The sequence below is a fragment of the Chrysemys picta genome, chromosome 5, assembly GCF_011386835.1.
Source record: "Chrysemys picta bellii isolate R12L10 chromosome 5, ASM1138683v2, whole genome shotgun sequence".
NCBI lineage: Eukaryota > Metazoa > Chordata > Testudines > Emydidae > Chrysemys > Chrysemys picta.
This window is the reverse complement of record NC_088795.1, coordinates 28,377,267-28,396,502: the sequence shown is the minus strand read 5'-3', so window position 1 is coordinate 28,396,502 and position 19,236 is coordinate 28,377,267. Positions and strand designations below refer to the sequence as shown.

Genomic DNA, 19,236 nt, shown 5'->3' with positions numbered 1-19,236 from the left:
CACACAACTGGGAAGAATCAATATGCCTCTTCCAGGGATTTGAAAATCCCCTTGCTCCCACTGCAGACTCCTTAACATCAAATAATATTGAAAACCACTTCAAGCAAAGTTCAAGATGTGTGGTGTCTTTTTTCAGTAGCAGGGCCAAGAAATACAATGGAGATGTTCTTGTGCACTTGTGCACTTGTTCCATACAGTTTGCGCTCTGTGATTCTGCAGTGAGTGTATTCATGTTGAATCCTAGGCATTTATTTTAGGGAAAAGCTCTTTTATTGCTTTTTGTTACACTCTCACTCAATAAAAAAAAAAGTTTAACAAGCAGCTGGAAATGAGACCCTTCCATGGAATGTCCACTTGAGCAAAAAAATCAAAGAAAGGTGGTTGGAGTGAGGTGGGTTAGCACTGCAAGTAGAAGTGGTGTATAGAAATTGTTATCCCCATACCTTCGTCTTCCAGAACATGGTGCTAATGAGCTAAATCCTAGTCCCTCTTGATCAAGCCCAAGTAAAAAGATGCATTTCCCCCCGCCCCTCCCCCCCCCCAAAAAAGGTACATGAGAATTCTAACTGGAACAAACTCTTCTCTCAAGCCTTAAAGTTGGGCTTACTCTCTCCTTGGGGAGTTGGGTGTTCTGTTTGTGTCACAGCTTTCCCTTTGTTGTGGGATTTTGGGGGTCAGTGGACGCATTTGGCCTGGGTCCACTGATCAGCACTGTCAGTATTAAATTGATGAGCATAGTATGAATGCTTAGATAAAATTAAAGTCCCCTTGTGCAGTCTCTTAACATCCTGGATACTCCCCACCCATCACACAGTGGAAATACAGCAATTCTGCTGCATTTTGGTCCTCTGTGCCTGCAGAGAGGCTGGGGACCAAGATTTGGACATTAATAAAAATACTGTGGACTTACATAGCCTATTTAACTCAGGGCAAATCTACCCTCCCTCAGAGAGCTCAAAGAAGCAATCTTTGTGCAGGGGTTCTTGGCATGGGCCAGGAGGGAGGGACTCCTCCTTCCAAGCAGTGGAGCACCAGCAAAGACAGCCGCAAAAAAGGGAGGTATCTTGGCTAGAGGATTCACGTAGTATCAGATCTGTTGGTCACAGCCCACGTCAAAGCTCCTCTCCACATTGCTAAGGATGGGTACCCTCCTCTTTCCACATACATGTTGTTCACTGAGTGTGTGGGTCCTGACAAGTGTGGGTTCTCCATAACTGCATTCTCCTTCCTCTGAATGTTCTATTCCACTACCACAGGATCCCTACTTATGTGTAATAAATGTTCTTCCTCTGAAAAACTAGGGACACCAAGCTCAAAAAAATATGCATCTTCTCTGGTAGGGGTTTTGTTATATCACATGGTGCATATGTTGTCAGACTGCCTTTTGTGAAAACAAATAACCCTTCCATTGCCCTCCAATAGATACATGTACTCTTTGAAATGTCATGTGAATATATGTGATTAACATTATTTTTGGCTGTCTTAGAGGATGCTGGTGGAAGAGGGGTGGGCTGTCATGAAGGCACAAAGGCATGCTTGCCAACTAGAACAGTATGGAAGGAAGGAAGGCCTGCTAGATTGATTCCAGATGTTGATTGTATCTGGCCTATCCTAGAATGGCAAAGGAAGTAGGAAATGTAACCAAGAATCTGTTCAAGGTAGGAAACCAGTTTTCAAAATTGGAAAGCCTCTTCCCTTTGTGCCAAAAATAAAATTACACGGAAATTGTCTGTATCAATAGAGCCTGACTCAGACCTGACTTCTTCATCATGATCATCACTCCCATAACCGCATTGAGCAATCAACCAATTGTCTCCACCCCTGATGATTGTGTGTCAGTGCTTGAGTCTCCGCAAAGTCCATTCCTGTCCACTCTTTTATGTTGTCAATCCATCTCTTCTTCTGTCTACCTCTTCTTCCTTCCCCTGTACTGTCCCTTGGAGGATGATCTTGGATAGGCCAGATGATCTTGTTACATAGCCGTACCATTTCAGCTTGTGCTTCTTCACGGTCGTCAGGAGGTCTTCATATGACCTAGCGCATTGGGTGATGTTATGGACCTCTTCATTAGAGACGTGGTCGAAGTAGGAGATGCCCAGGATTTTACAGAAGCATCTCATCTCTACTACCTGTATTTTCCGTTCATGTTCTGCCGTAAGGGTCCATGTCTCTCACGCATACAGAAAAATGGAGATGACCAATGTGTGCAGCAGTTTCAGTTTGGATTCCAGGGAGATGCTCTTATTCCCCCAAATTGGCTTTAGCTTTGCCGCTGCTGCTGTTTGCGCAGTTCTTGCCTGAATTTCTGCCTTGGCTCCTTCATCAGTGATGATTGCCCCTGAATACTTGTCTCCAGCTCTTGTCCACTAACAGTGATACGTGAACTGATCCCATCACCTTTGTTTATCAGCTTGATTTTCTCTGCACTGATTTCCATGCCATATTTTGCAGAGGTTTCATCCAATCATTTCACAAGATTGGCAAGTTCATCTTCGCTGCCTGCCAGGCCGTCAATGTCATCAGCGAACTGAAGATTTGAGATTGTTTGCCCCCCAATGCTGACTGTGCATATGTGATCTTCTAGGGCATCAGTCATTATGCACTCCAAGTAGATGTTGACCTGACTTACACCAATGTAAATCAGGAGTGACTAAGTCCACTGAAGCCATTAGTTACACTGGTGTGAGATCAGAATCAGGCCTATAACATTTACTGTAAAAGAAGAAAATCATTTCTTTACAAAATTAGAAATGCAGTTCTCTAAGGAATGGTATCACTTTCTGCATTAAAATACAGCCAGATAAAGGCTTTTAGGTAGAAGGGAAAATGTTTTTGCAGTAATTAGTCACTAATACAGGATGTAGTATGCCAGTTTTACTCAGTGTCATGACATGTCCTTCCTGCACACTGGGCTTTGGCTCTTTCTCCACATACATTCAGGGTGTTATAAAGTCATGCTGCTTCCTTCCTTCATTTTTTTCCCTTCCAAAAATAAAGGGAGAACAGAAAAGAAGACAAAAGAACAAAAAGCAAAAGAAATGGGAAGTGCGGGGAAGGAAAGGAAGGAAGAGGGGACAGGGCTGGGAAAGGAGAGCGACATCTCAGTTTCCATCTGTTAGGAATTAATCAAGATATTTAAAAAGTTAGACCAAATCTTTACAAATTTGTCTGAGTTCCCTCAACTCTGAATAGTTACCCATTCTTTAGCTGCTAGGTCAGCTGACCTATTTCTTTGTGTGCTGATGACTGAAAAGAAATATATTTCCATATCCAGGTCATTTCCTACCTTGCTTACTTCAACTTCCTCCTCTTGAGCTCCTTGATACCTATCAGTATATCACTCCCTTCCAGTCTGTCCAAAATTCAGGTGCTAAAATAATTTTCCTCACCCATCCATCTGAACATAGGTACCTTATTGAACTTCTCTACTGGCTCCTTCTTGCCCAACAGGTTGCGTTCAGTCTCCTTCTTTTGAATGTTAAGTCACTTCACAAGCCCACTGGCTTACATCTCAGATCTCCTTATTGTATTTCTCTCTTCATCATGTCCTCCTCTGCTCCCATCTTCTGCCTTTATCCATGCTCTTTCTTACCCCATCCTCCTGCTCACTTGGCCAAAGCATGAAAAACACATTCAATCCTGGCTTCAATCCTCTTTTTATTCAAATCCCCTGTAAAGACCCTCTTCTTCCACCCAGCCCACAAATGCTAACCCACCACAGGCTGCTGTTCACTCCATCTAGGTGACAAGTTGAGGGTGAAAGAGAGGAGAATACTTACATCAGAGGTTCATGCACCTTTTGCTGTGCTTCTCTTCAGAGAGTCATGTCCCGTGAGTGGCCCCCTCGGTGCAGGGGAAAGCGGAGGACCCAGGTGGTGCAGAGTTCAGAGCCCATGAGGGGGAAGAAAGGGGAAATTCCCATGTGACCAGTGAGTTCCAGGGCTGAGTTGGTAGGGCAGATGGGGGGGAGGCCTGTGTGTGTGTGGGGGGGATGAGTCTGGGTCTCATTGGTTTGGCCCTGGACAAGGAGTTTAGTGCAGGAGCAGCTTCTGACACCCACAGGGTTCTGAAGAGACTGGGGCTGCTGGGCAATGGAAATCCAATGCCTGACCTTTCAGTGGGCACCCAGATCCAAACCCTGGGGTAGCTGCCTGCCTAGGGTGCCTCCACCCCCATCTGGCAAAGCACCCAGCCTGGGCCCTGTTAGCAACAGCAGAACTCCCCTGCCTCCTTGTCAGACCCCATCTTTCCCCAGTAGTGCTCCCACCTCTCCACCCACCCCTTCTTATCCAAGCCTTGCTCCTCCACAGCAGCTCCCCCTGGCTGGCCTGTCTCCCCCCAGCAGAGCTTCCATCTTCCAGACTCTGCTTCCCTAGGAGAGCCCTCCCCTGGCTAGCCTCCTTCCCTGCTCTCAGGGCTCTACAGAGCATGGCCTTAAGCTAGAGGTGCCCAGATTCTCAGCCGTCTGGTGAGAGCATCTGATATGAGCACTGCATGGCACGGGTCAGGGGCAGGAGGGGCCCAGTGCTGCAGGCAGCAGGATGGTGGTGGCATGCTGGGGGCAGGGACCCAGCGTCCTCCCACCCATCCTGCTCCAAGGTGCGCTTGCTCCCCAGATAACCTCCTCGTATCCCTACAGTCTGAAAACCTACATCTTAGATCGTAAGATTCTTGGGACTGGGACTAAGTAGTTTTTATTTGTTCCGGGAACTGCCTAGCAGACATTTGGTGTTGTGCTCTATTAATAATCATCACTGGCCAGGGTTGGGCATGGAGCGGGCAGACACTGTAAAATGCTCCAGTGGTGCATTTTCATCCTCATCTGCTGGTGTCTTCTGAACAGAGACTATGTATCGTACTAACCTGTTCAGTGATGTGGAGAAATGTGGACTAGGACAAGAGCACCAAACTCACTGTAACTAGTTACTTAGTTCAGTTCAGGCATGTAAGTGCAGTAACTCCACCATTTACTACCCTAATCCCTTTTTCTTCCCTAATCTTCAGTTATATTATTTGAAGGGTAGGGGGAAAGGTGGGGAAGCAGTGTTTCATTTGAGTAGGTTCCTGATAAAAATGGGGAATTCCTTATTGTCTTAGGAGCAAGCAGAGTGCTTGTTATGAATTCCTTTCTATTGCCCAGCAATATTGGCGGTGGTAATAGGGTAGTTAAGGATGGGATTTTCAGACATGCCTGAATGATTAATAGCACAAAGTCCTATTGACTCAATCATTTGGGGAGGGATTTTCAAAAGCACCTATGTGGCTGGTAGGTGGAGGCTCACTTAAGCCTTATCTATGCTGAGCTTTCTCTTAATATTTCCCACTGTTGCATTCCCATTGGTGGGAACTCTAGCTGTTTCTACCACCACGATGTCTAGGCTTGCTTTGAGCAGAGCTGGGTGACATGGTGGTCTAAAAGTGCTAGCAACTTGTCTGTGCTAGAGCTCCCACTGTTCCTACCACTATGGTAGGAAATGTTAAGAAAAAAACCTTGGAAGCAGCCTAAGGGTTTGGGGAGAAGTTAGAAGAGAGATCCTCCTTTGTCTAGTCAAACTTCACTGTGTGCTTATGCTTATTTTGTATTTTAACCCATTCGTTTGTCCCTTTGGTATGGGAAAAGGGCTGGGAAGATGCTAGTCTGCACTTTTATTTTCCACTTCTGTGTTAAAGGGTGTCTAGTATTTTGCCTTTTGTGTATGGTGTGTGTGTGTGGTGGTTTTTTTTTTTTTTTTTTTAAAGTTTAAAGGATATTTTTGGTTTGATGGAGGTGAATTAGGGTACGTCTATACTTACCACCGGGTTCGGCGGTAAGCAATCGATCGTCTGGGATCGATTTATCGCGTCTTGTCTAGACGCGATAAATCGATCCCGGAAGTGCTTGCCGTCGACACCGGTACTCCTGCTCCGCGAGAGGAGTACGCGGAGTCGACGGGGGAGCCTGCCTGCCACATGTGGACCCGTGGTAAGTACCTTGTAGTTCGAACTAAGATACTTCGACTTCAGCTACGCTATTCACGTAGCTGAAGTTGCGTATCTTAGTTCGAACTGGGGGGTTAGTGTGGACCAGCCCTTAGACTTGTTCCCTGAAGCCCAGACATTGCTCTCATGAGGCTAAGGGGTAGAGGATTAAGCAGTTACACAAGGTGGGAAGACTTACATTACAGGAATACGCAGAGACAAGCTAAGCTGGTGTTATGCCTATACGTACCCTTCATTCTTTACCTCACAAAGGTAATCTTGTAAACTCTAGTAGGGATAATTACCTGCTTCCTAACTTGTGTGTGTTATCTGCACCTACAACTTGTTTGTTCTACTCACTCAATGCAGAGGGAAGCCATAGGAGAAGAAGCATAGCCTCTTCCACTCTTTAGACTTATGTATCTTCCTCTAGTGCACCCATCAAGAGTTGGAAAAAAAACCCTACCACTAACTGTAGCTAGTTTCTTCGTGTTTAGGTTTATAAATAAGTTGCTACAGTGATTAGGCATTCTCTACATCAGAATCTGTTCTTGAACAGGTTTCAACTGGGAAGAGTTGTTCTGATTCTTTATGTATTTAGTGGTGTTCCAGGAGTTGTAGTGGAGCTCAATGCTTCTCATCCTAAGAGCACGAGGTAGCTTATTTTTAGGGAGACCGTTTCTGAAACTCAAAATAAGTGATGCTTGGCTACAGCAAATGAACTTTGTTTTCCATTCCTGCCTCCCAGTGTAACTTGCATGATTATATCCAGTTGCTGGTATTGTAGTGGCCCATAGAGTGTGCTCTGATGTGCCGTTTGTCTGTAGAGCTTTTTATGTAAAAACTGAAAACTAAACAAACGCGCACAAAAGGCATCTCAAAACTCACAGAAATCAAACTGTCCAACACATTGAAGGTTCTAAATAATAATACACTTGCCCAAGATCAATTAAACTCCTTCTTCCTCCTCCTCCTCCCTCTCCCCTCAGAGAGTAATATTAATTTTAAATGAGCCCTATACATAGCTGCCTCACATCAAATGCCCGGCTGCTATAGAGTTCCTCCATTTAGCATAGGCAGCACAAAGACTGCTTCAGAGTTGGTAGTGTTTGGGGCCTCGTTATGCAGCCTCTTCATGTGAGCAGCTCCCATTGACTTTGAAGGGAGTTGCTTGGTGCAGCAGCTGTATAATCAGGCCCTTGGTTAAAAACCAATGTAAAAAAGATGTGAAAAGACTTCAAAAGAGCCAGAGCCATTTCTTTCAGCGTGCCTTAGTAGCTAAGAGCTGCTATGGAGGAGAAGGATGTGTAGATGCAGCTGACAAGCTCTTGCGGAGAAAAAGTGGACTGCACAATGTTCTTATTTTCCCACTTTTCCCTTTTTTCATTTCTTGGGATAAGAAATAAATATATTTAAATGTTTTTGTTCAATGGAGGCAAAGTCTCTCCTCTAAGTTGTAGCAGCATCATGTGCATCTAATGCATCTGGCACTGAGAGAATACAGTAGTCAGTGCATACAGAGTTAATCCACTAGAGCCTATATATAATGTGATTACATTCTTTTTCTTTTTAGTGGGGGTGTATGAAAAGCCATGACAAAACCCCTAGTTCATCTATATAAATGTACATGTGCCGCCTTGGCACCAATTTGGCCAGCAATCTGGAAAATGCCAGCATTTTATAATCAGCCATTCATAACATTGTATTACTGCTGAGTGCTGAGTCCTGCCTCTGCCAGGCACTGACTTGGATAAATTCTATGAGATAGTCAAATGTTTTGATAAATCTTCACGACATGAACACTATTAATTCTTATCTGGTAAATACCTCTTCTTATGTGGTCTACCATAAGCCACATAAAAAATCACCACGTTTTATTAATTGCTTCTGAACTTTAACAGTATCTTGGGTTAAAGATAATGGCCTTCACACAAAGTACATTCCATTACAACTGACATAGTGTTTTATTCAGTAAGCTAGCACAATCCATAAGTATATTTCAGTAAACAAAGTATATAACATACTATATAAATATGTTACTATATAATACTATATACATATATAAAGTATACTAAAGTTATGTATGAAAATCAAATCCATAAATCAGTTTATACTTAACAAGTGAACTGGAGGGCTTGGAATGGATATGGATTTACATTCCTGGAACTGTATTTTAACTGAAGAACTTGACTGAAACTTGCATTAAACTAACTAGTGCACTCATACTACTTCCTGGTTGTAGTGCTCTTACAGCAGTTTTCTGTAACAAGTTGTAAGTGTGTGTGGTTATAATCTGATAATACTGAGAAGTAACTTTTTTTTTTTTTTTGCCTTCAAGGCTTTTAAGAAATGAAAACTTTCATTGAAGAACTGTTAATTTTGCCTTTTTAAAAGCTGCTCAGTATTTTGGCTTGGAAATGCAGACCATCTTCAGAGAAAATGAGCAAATTCTCTTAACAGCTGCAACTAATTTATATTATGCTAAGCAGCAGTGCTGTAGTCACGAAAGAAATAGATAATCTTTAAATGGAACAGGAGCAGCAAACAGGAGAGTTTTGCAAGGGAGTTCTCCAGGGGAAGGAGGAGCGACTGTGACCCTTGGGGTGAGTTGTTAGTTTGTGTACTTGCGTGCTTACTGTGTGCCTTCTTGACTGAAGTTTATGCACCTCTACCCTGATATAATGCTGTCCTTGGGAACCAAAAAATCTTACCGCATTATAGGTGAAACCGCGTTATATCGAACTTGCTTTGATCCGCCGGAGCACTCAGCCCCGCCCACCCCGGAGCGCTGCTTTACTGCGTTATATCCGTATTCATGTTATATCGGGTCACGTTATATCGGGGTAGAGGTGTAGTGTGGTCTGTTTGGGGGGCTATGTGATGAGCCTGATGGCCTACTAGGCAAGGCTGAGAGCTTCCTAATGAGGCTCTAGCCTGCCATCCTTCGATCCCTAATCCATTTAGAGCCTTATGACCAGGGGGTGGGGCTAACTCAGGGAGAAAAGGGGTTTAAAAAGACAGCTCCAGGTGACCAGAGGAACTAGGAAACAAGGGAGTTTTATAAGGGAGTTTAGAGAGGCAGTGTGAGAGCCTGATAAACCTAATAAACATTCTCTAAACTTTGGCCAATAACCCCACTTCCGCCCCCCACAAATAAAACCAACCTTCCCTGCCCAAAGAACAAACAGCCCTGCAAGAATAAAAATAATGCAGGCAGAAGTCCAGCAGCAGAGTGAGGGCTATCTAGTTTGTTGTATTGAATCCAGCATGTATGATTACCTGTCTTATGGGCAGGTGGTATATGTGTGCATTTGGTGCAGTCAGCTCATGGCCCTTAGATATTGAGTATGGGCACTTGAGACCCGAGTGGCTGAGCTGGAGGATGTAAGGGAGACAGAGAAGGTACCTAGATGAGATTTTCTGGGACACAGTGAAGTGGTTCCACCCCCAGTTTGACAGCTTCTGTGCTGTTGAGGAAGATGAAAGTCTAGGGGGAAGGAGAACATCCAGGTTGAGTTAAGGGAAACGATCCCATAGTTGGAAACCTTCTTCCGTATGATGTCATGGTATCCTCTACCACTGAGGATATCTTTCCAGGGGAGGGGACCGCTATTATTGGGAAAAGTCAGTCAATAGTAATGGGGGGTTTGATTATTAGAAATATAGATAGTTGGGTTTGCGATGACTGGGAGAACCCTGTGGTGACTTGCGTGTCTGGTGCGAAGGTTGCAGACTTCTCGAGACCTCTAGACAGACTTATATGCAGTGCTGGGGAGGAGCCGGTGGTCATGGTACATGTTGGTACCAGTGACATAGGGAAGGATCGGCGAGAGGTCATAGAGGCCAAATTTAGGCTGCTAGGTAAAGGATTGAAGTCCGGGACCTCCATGGTAGCATTCTCTGAAATGCTTTCAGCCCCATGCTCGGGGCCAGTTAGGCAGAACTTCAGGGTCTGAATGTGTGGATGAGATGATAGTGTTGAGAGGAGGGATTTAGATTTATTAGGAACTGAGAAAATGATGAGCTTATGCAGGAAGGATGGATCTACCTAAACTAAAAGGGAACCTGATTGCTGGCATGTAAAATTAAAAAGGTTGTACAGGAGTTTTTAAACTAAGGGCTGTGGGAAAGCCGACAGGTGTGGAAAGAGACATTACTTGGGGAGGATTTCTTAAGGGGGATACTCTATATCCTAGTAAAGAGGGCAGGGTAGACATTGATAAAGTACGGGTAGGAACTGAAGGGAATGAGTCCCATTTACTTACTTCACATGAAGGCAGACAACTAAGCATTGACAAATTCTGTAAGTGCTTGTACACAAATGCGAGAAGTTTAAATGGTAAGAAGGGTGAACCTGAGTGCCTGGTATTAAAAGAAAATATTAATATAATAGGGATCACAGAACTTTGGTGGAATGATCATAATCAATGAGACACGATAATACACCTCTACCCTGATATAACGCGACCCCATATAACAGGAATTTGGATATAACGCGGTAAAGCAGTGCTCCAGGGGTGGGGGGTGGGGCTGCGCACTCCAGCGGATCAAAGCAAGTTCGATATAACGCGGTTTCACCTATAACGCGGCAAGATTTTTTGGCTCCCGAGGACAGCGTTATATTGGGGTAGGGGTGTATCAGGGTATAATGCACAGGAATGACAAAATAGGTCATATTGCTGCGGGGGTGGCACTATATGTGAAAGAAAGCAGAGTCAAAAACTTAAATGAATCAGACAGTGTCATAGAATCTCTATGAATAGAAATTCCATGCGTGAATAGTAAGAGTATAGCAGTAGGAATATACTATTGACCACCTGACCAGGGTGAGGACAGTAATTGTGAAATGCTCAGGGAGATTAGAGAGGCTACAAAAAGCACAAAATCCAACAATAATAGGGGATTTCAACTATCCCCAGGTTGACTGGGAATATGTACCTCAGGATGGGATGCAGAGATAAAATTTCTAGACACCATTAATGACTGCTTCTTGGAGCAGCTAGTCTTGGAACCCACGAGGGGAAGTGGCAATTCTCGATTTAGTTCTAAATGGCACGCAGGATCTGGTCCAAGAGGTGAATATAGCTGAACTGCTTGGTAACAGTGACCATAACTTAATTAAAATTAACATCCTTGCAGGAGGGAAAATACCAAAGAAACCTTGTTTGTTTGTTCAACCCACCACAGTAGCATTTAACTTCAAAAAGGGGCACTACACAAAATGAGGAGACTAGTTAAATGAAAATTAAAAGGAACAGTCCCAAGAATAAAATGCCTGCAAGTGGCATGGAAACTTTAAAAACACCATAATAGAGGCTCAAACTATATGTGTATCCCAAATTAAAAACAAAGCAGTAAGAGGAGCAAAAATTGCCACCATGGCTAAATGACAGAATAAAAGAGGTGGTTAGAGACCAAAAGACGTCTCTTAAAAATTGGAAGTCAAATCTGACTGAGGAAAATAGAAAGGAGCATAAACTCTGGCAAGTTAGGTGTAAAAGTATAATTAGGCAGGCCAGAAAAGACTCTGAAGAGCAACTAGCAAAAGACATAAAAACTAACAGCAGATTTTTTTTTTTTAAGTACAGCAGAAGCAGGAAACCTGCCAATCAGTGGGGCCACTGGATGATCAAAGTGCTAAAGGAGCACTCAAGACAAGATCATTGCAGAGAAGCTAAATGAATTCTTTGCATTGGTCTTCACTGCAAAGGATGTGAGGGAGATTCCCACACTTGAGCCATTCTTTTTAGGTGACAAATCTGAGGAACTGACGTACACTGAGGTGTCAGTAGAGGAGGTTTTGAAACAAATTGATAAATTAAACAGTAATAAGTTACCAGGACCGGATGGTATTCACCCAAGACTTCTGAAGGGACTCAGATATGAAATTGCAGAACTCCTAACTGTGGTGTGTAACCTATAGCTTAAATCAGTCTTTGTACCAGGTGTCCGATGGATAGCTAACATAATACCAAATTTTAAAAAAGGCTCCAGAGCTCATCCTCGTAATTACCGGCCAATAAGCCCAACTTGAGTACCAGGCCAAATTGGTTGAAACTATAGTAAAGTTTTCAGTCACATAGATGAACACGATATGTTGGGGAAGAGTTAACATGGATTTTGTAAAGGGAAATCATGCCTCACCAATCTTTTAGAATTCTTTGAGGGGGTCAAGAATGACCCAGTGGATAGAGTGTATTTGGACTTTCAGAAAGCCTTTGATAAGATCCCTCACCAAAGGCTTGTAAGTAAAGTAGGCAGTCATGGGATAAGAGGGAAGGTCCTCTCATGGATCCGTAACTGGTTAAAAGATAGGAAACAAAGGGTAGAATAGTCAGTTTTCACAGTGGAGGGGGTAAATAGGGTCCTTCAAAGATCTGTACTGGGACCAATGCTGTTAAGCATACTCCTGTGATGTGGAAAAAAGGGTAAACAGTGAGGTGGCTAAGTTTGACAAGGATACAAAGTTACTCAAGACAGGTAAGTCCAAAGCTGACGGCAAAAAGTTACAAAGGGATCTCACGAAGCTGTGTGTGAGGGGCAAATGAAATTCAGTGTTGATAAATGCGAAGGAATACACATTGGAAAACATAATCCCAACTATACATACAAAATGATGGGGTCTAAATTAGGTGTTACCACTCTAGAAAGAGATCTTGGCATAATGGTGGATAGTTCTTTCTGAAACCATCTTCTCAGTGTGCAGTGACACTCAAAAAAGCTGGTTTGGAGAAAGTGAATAAGGAAGTTTACCCCTTCCCATAACACAAGAACTAGGTGTCACCCAATTAAATTAATAGGGAGCACACCTAAAAGAAACATAAGGAAGTACTTCTTTGCACAGTGCACAATCAACCAGTGGAACTCTGTGCTGGGGGATGTTGTGAAGGCCAAAAAGTATAACTGAGTTCAAAATGGAACTAGATACGTTCATGGAGGATATGTCCATCAATAGCTATTAGCCAGAATGGTCAGGGACACAATCCCTTACTCTGGGTGTCCCTAAACCTCTGACTGCCAGAAGCTGGGACTGAACAACAGGGGATGGATCGCTTAATAAATCGCCCTGTTTTCATTCTCTCTGAAACATCTGGCATTGGCCACTGTCAGAAGACAGGAGTGTGGGCTAGACGGACCACTGGTCTGACCCAGTATGACCAATCTGATGTTCGTATGAATAATTAAGAATTAGCTGTGATGTAGCTGCAGTGCTCCATTCCAGGGCTCTGGAAGTGTCATGCTTCCATTCCATCCAGGGCTAAATGCTGCCCCTTGTGTCAATCCAGCATAGTTGGGTTCAATGCAGAAGGTTGCATGGCATGGCATGGCATGGAGGCAGCATCAAGGCTTCTGCTACATCAGCCTAGAATCCTGCAACTGCATGGAGGTAGGGCCTGAACAGTGGCATGTCTTCACTATTGCATATCTCTTACTTGATTCTTAGTATAATTATGATCAGAGACTGGAAGAATGCTTTTGTGAGGGTCATGCCCTTTATGAGAGACTTAATGAGAGACTGCTGAGCTGGAATTGATATGCAAACTAGATACAATCAACTCAGGATTGAATAAGGACTGGGAATAGCTGAGCCATTACAAACATTGAATCTATCTCCCCTTGTAAGTATTCTCACACTTCTTATCAAACTGTCTGTACTGGGCTAGCTTGATTATCACTTCAAAAAAAAAATTTTTTTTTTCTCTTACTTCATTGGCCTCTCAGAGTTGGTAAGACAACTCCCACCTGTTCATGCTCTCTGTATGTGTGTATATATATATATCTCCTCAATATATGTTCCACTCTATATGCATCCAAAGAAGTGGGCAGTAGCCCACGAAAGCTTATGCTCTAATAAATTTGTTAGTCTCTAAGGTGCCACAAGTACTTCTGTTCTTTTTGCAGATACAGACTAACACGGCTGCTACTCTGAAACATGCCCTTTATGCTTGATCTGTTTGGAGTGGGTGTTTTAAACTACAATCAGGTGTTTTAAACTACAGTCAGTTGTGAACTGATTGGCTCGGGAGGGAAGATAAAAGGCAAATAAGTCTTTCTCTTGTGTATCCCCATCTGGAGTCCAACTTTGAAACATTGGAAACAGTCATTGCCAGTAAGTGTCAATCTGATGTCTTTGTTATTAGTCTCAGGGTAACTTCATATGGCCAAGTGTACAACTTGCAAACATCAGCCTTGCAACTGGTATCTTTGGCCATTTTTGTAGAGGCCGATGCTCGAAGGGGTCACGCAGACTGAACTATCCTCTCATCCTTTGACTGTGTTTTGTCTTGGTGAAGGAGGAGATACTTGGACAGGGTGATGGGAGGGAAAACTTAAGTTGCTATTGTCCTGGTGTTCTGTGGACATTTAGAAGACTTAGCTCTCCAGGGCTGTCAGTCCTACACTACACTTTCACGTACACTAATCATATTTGGAAAAATCCTGGTTGGGGAGATGTATAGTAAGCCAGTTTACAAAACTACTAAGATGCAAGTTACTGCAAACGTTTTAAACTTTTCAGTCCAGAAACCAAACACTTTCCACAGATAATAGATGCATAGGATTATACAGCATCAACTTGTCTGGGGCGGTATTTCTGTCGTTCAAGAGACGGTGGAGAGAGTTTGCTTTGTCCATATGTCAGATGTTTACAGGGAGCTCTGAATAAGCTAGGCAGAAAAATCAAATTGAGGCATTTTTAACATTTAAACATGAGATGGTGTCATAAAGATCAGTCTGTTGGATCTCTGTAAATGTTTTCAAAAACTTGGATTGGCTCCTCATTATTAGGAGTGGAAAACAAGATGAGAAATTACTAGAAAAATGTAAGTTTCTAACAGACTATGTTCATGATTCAGATTATATTAATCAAGATATTGTCTGTGTGCCTAAGTTATCTGTTGTTGTAGCTACAGCTTCAAAATGGATGTTGGAAATAAATTATATTGAGAATTTCATTAGAGAGAAAGTAATGTCTCTCATTAGAGGTCAATCAGAAGTTTTCAAGAAGAAACGGTTACCTTATTTGGATTTAAGTGTGTAAAGAAGTAATAGTTAAAAATATTAAATGTTTTGTTTTAGTTTTGTTATTAACTGGTGACTTTTTCTGTCTTTTATAAAGGTATTCCTTATGTTTTAAATTAATAAAATAAAATATCTCAGTCCTGAATCTACATGCATTATAAAGATGAGATTTTTTTGTGACCATTTCTACAGGATTGAAGGGAAACATTAGTTTTGTGAAACTTATGTATGGTTCCTTGTTAAAGTTGCTATTTAGCTCATATTTCCCCTTATACAACTATTAATTTTGGAACTAAAAGGTTTGTGTGCATGCATGTTTGTATGTGTATATAATGAATGTTAGGTGAGAAAAATAACCTAGACAGGAACTTTTAACATGGGACCACTGTCAAAGTACTATAAGTCAGAGCTCCTTTTTATTTGTTGCCACCTAGGAGTGACTATAGTTCTGTTACTTTATGGTTACACTTTAAGGGGTGGCATTTTTTAAATTTGTATTTTATGATTCTCCCCCTGCTCCCCTACACAAAAAAAAGTGGAGAAGAAACAAACAAAAAGATGGAAGAATAAAAAAGTAAAGGGAGGGAAAGGATCAAGGACAGGGAGGGGAAAGGAGAGCAACATCTTGGTTTCCATCCGCTAGGAATTAATCAGATTTCTAAAAAGTCAGGTCAAATCTTTTCAAATTTGTCTGAGGTCTCTCTTCTTTGAAATGTTACATCAGCCAAGTCGTGCCAAGCTACTCTCTCTGAAGGCAATCTGCTGTTCCATCGAAGCAGTATGTGGTGTTTGGCTGCAAGTGCTGTGCTAGAGAACCAAGCTTGCCATGAGCTGGAGATGATATATAGATCTCAAAACACAGTTCTGGGAAGTACTTTTAAGGAGGTATCCATTATCATGTTAATGCTTCTACCAACTTCTAGCCAAAAAGTTTGTATCCTGGCACAGTCCCAAACGTGTGAGCCGGTGTGGCTGTAGCAGCAGTCTGTTTTGTCAGGCCCCTGCACTGCAAGAAATGAGATTTTTAAAAGCATGCAGTCCTGGCGTCTTTTCCCACTGAAGTCAATTGGCGTTCATGTCAATGGGAACAGAGTTAGACTAGTGTGAAGTACAATACTTTAAAAAATTCTACCCTGCATGTGCAATTGAGATAAGGTTTTTCACATTGGTATCTCTTTCCATAATATATCTCCAAGAAATAAGTCTTAGATGCTTTCTTTCCCTTCAGTAGTTGGGACAAGTGAATTATGCATTTCAGAGGTATGCAAAGCTAAATGAGTATGTCTGCCAAAAGGAATCAAAGTTGGCTGTCCTAGACCAATTGATACTCCTGGGCACAATGGTCATATGCCTCCTGTGAGGAATATATGACAGAGACCTGGCCAGGTTTCCAAAAGTCTCCAGATATTACAAACTAACTAGTGTCTAGAAGACCACGCCATCTTTGGTAGAAGTGTGTTGTGCCTGCTGTTGCACCTCAGTAGTACAAATTTCATTCAGACAGTTTCTAGGAGACTAAACTGCTATTGTCCATAGTTTCTATTCTGCCCAATTCCCCCCACCTTCTCTCTACACTCCCTCTCTATTATCAACTGTGGTAAGAGCCTCACAGTGAAGTTTGGTGAACAGGAGTTGAGAGGATTTTTTTTTTTTTTATGTTTAACAGACTATTCTAAGGAAAAATCCTCAGGAAAGTACAACTTTTCCTTGTTAGAGCTTTTATAAGAAGTGAGTTAGGGCTCACTGCAGTATTCATCCATCATTCCTGTAGAGTTCAGTAGAGACTTTTAGGAATGGGAGTGGGAAAAGGAATACTTTTGTAGGGATTCAATTCAGTCAAGGCCTCTAGCAGTTTCACAGATGCTCTGGCATCTGTGTTGCAGTCTTATTAGAGTAGCACCAATTCCCTTTCTTGTGCATTGTTTTTGAACACACCTGTTATGCAGTAGTGCTTAATGTGCAAATTGGTACCATTCAAGACATGAAAATCCATTTTTAGTTTGGTTTACTTCTACCTTTTTGTAGCAGTAACTCCAGGTGGAAGTTATTTGTGTGTAAGCAAATTTTCCATGGTGAAGAGGGTATTGCTCAACAGCCTAACAGCTGCACCATTCCCCGGTGACCATCTGCTGATGCTTGTCCTTTCAGTTTTCTAAGCAGTATGATATCAATATAACAAAATTATAAACAGTTAATGTCTTATAACATGTGGGTAGCTCTGCCTGGAACCCTGATGTTTAGAATGATGCAGGTGTTTTGCTGCTAAGAGAGATGGGCAAAGGCTCAACACTAGGCTTGCCACTCTGGACTCTGAGAAACTCTCTTACGATTTCTGGGAGAACACTATTCATAGGCTTGTCCTCATGAGAAAATTAGGTCATGTTAGAATGTGACCTTGTGGTTGTGTTAAATACATGATGTTTGAACATGATTTTTGAATCAGTGTTGACGTGGGGAACTCACAGCTGCAGTGTAGTTGTAGCCGTGTCAATCTCAGGACAGTAGTGAGAGACGGTGGGTGAGGTAATCTTTTATTGGACCAACGGAAGATATTCGCTCACCCACCTTTTCTCTCGGGGAAACTGATGTTTAACATCAGGTTAGTTTACACTATTCCTTAAGATCATGCTCCTACACTACCTAATTCTCTAATGAAGACAAGTCCACACAACATGTTTAGGCCACCTTTACATTTTGCTCCAGCACTTATTCTTCTGCCTTAATAAGTGGTCAGAATTCCCACTTCCCCTTCTACCTGGATTATCAGTCACTTGAGGATTATGAGCATATGAAGGGGGAGAGCCCAAGTAGCATGGATGACTTCTTGCTGTCTGCATCACCCTGACAAGGTGGAATTATTGAAGGCAAGATCTAAAATGGGCTGGGTTGCTTGGGGTTGCACATCTGGCCAAAAAAAATTAGACTATTTGATATGGGTTGGTCATCTGTGAGTGGGCACTGCATCTTCTGTAACTTTAAGCTAACATATTATTAAACTTGTAATTAACTTTTATATTTAAGCTTGCAGGGTCCTAAAACTTTGTTAAACTAATCAAATGTCATCATTAAAGTATGACAGACTTAGCATTACATTGACAGCACTTTAAGCCCCTGGTTCCAGGATCTTGTCTCCTGGGAATCGGATTTCCAGGAAAACAACTTGCTTATCTAAATTCCTGTTCAGGTAGGAAATTTTAGAAAAGGGTGTGTGTATAGTACCTCAGAACAAAAGGCATGAGAAAACAGATTGAGTGGCCCTTCATCTTGAAAACCATTTGTTTCACTATATGGGGATCTATATTTTAAAAGCACTTCAGTGGAATTTTGGACAATGGAACTAATGCTTTGAGGTCTCAAAGCATGTTTATTTTGTTTAGCTTTTAGCTGATAGCTTTTCTTATGTTTGTTTGATTTTAGAGAATTTGGTTTATTGATGTTTTCCTGGCAGTGAGAAGGACTTCATTTTTTCCAGTGCTACCCATTGTGGGAGGCTTATGTAATTTTGTTCAGCAAGATACCCTGAGTTTCCATGGAGTTGGTGTTATCAAATTACTGAAAGAGGGCCATATTCTACAGGGTTTAGTGCTTACTACTGGGTGTAATCCTACAGACTTCAGTAGGGCTACTCCATGGTAGTAAGTTGTTTGTAGGATCAGGCATCTGGTATAGTAATCTAAATTGTGCTTTAGCTGTATTTTTTTGTTTTGTTTTTCCACTTCTCCTCCATACCAGTGACTTATATCACACCTAAGGGGGCATTGTTTTTGCCATGGCCAGCCAGAATTTGTATTCCCAATGAGTTGATGATCCCTGCTGGGGAAATCCTTCTTCTTGCCATCTTTCTTTTCTCCTCTGTGAAGCTGGCCCAGGGAATGTCCTGCAGTTTGCTCTGCTGATAGCCATTCATTCTCTGTTCTTACTGCTTCTGCAGTTGCTGCTCTTCAGCCTGACAGAAAGAGCGGACATAAATGAAAACACACAAGTCTTCCATAGCCACACTTGGCTGACGAAACAGTGTGGATCTGACTTTTATATCATTTTGACTCCACTTTTGAGGTGTTTCTTCTGCATTTCCATCAGTCGCTGTCTTTTGTCTTCTGGCTGAGCGAAAGCCCCAGTCCAGTCACTCCAAATGTTTTATGTACTCTAATGATTTAACAGGTTGTAGATGAAGAGAATTAGCCAAGAGTAGCAATGTCAGCTTTAACGGCCAGTCCTAAATCTTATAGCTGTCAGGGGAAGAGGGATTTACTATTT

The 19,236-nt window shown here is 42.3% G+C and overlaps 1 protein-coding gene across 7 annotated transcripts in view; it reads left to right on the top strand.

Moving 5' to 3' along the window:
• The window catches only part of TSPAN5 (tetraspanin 5), a 116,538-nt gene that overhangs the window by 8,893 nt on the left and 88,409 nt on the right, over positions 1-19,236 (top strand). The window contains exon 1 of one of the 7 annotated variants that reach the window (XM_065596171.1): positions 13,866-14,068. The exons of the other annotated variants lie outside the window; for them this stretch is intronic. The gene's annotated coding sequence lies outside the window, so the exon portion shown is untranslated. Of the gene's footprint in view, positions 1-13,865; positions 14,069-19,236 lie in introns of those variants that run through there. 7 annotated transcript variants of the gene reach the window in all.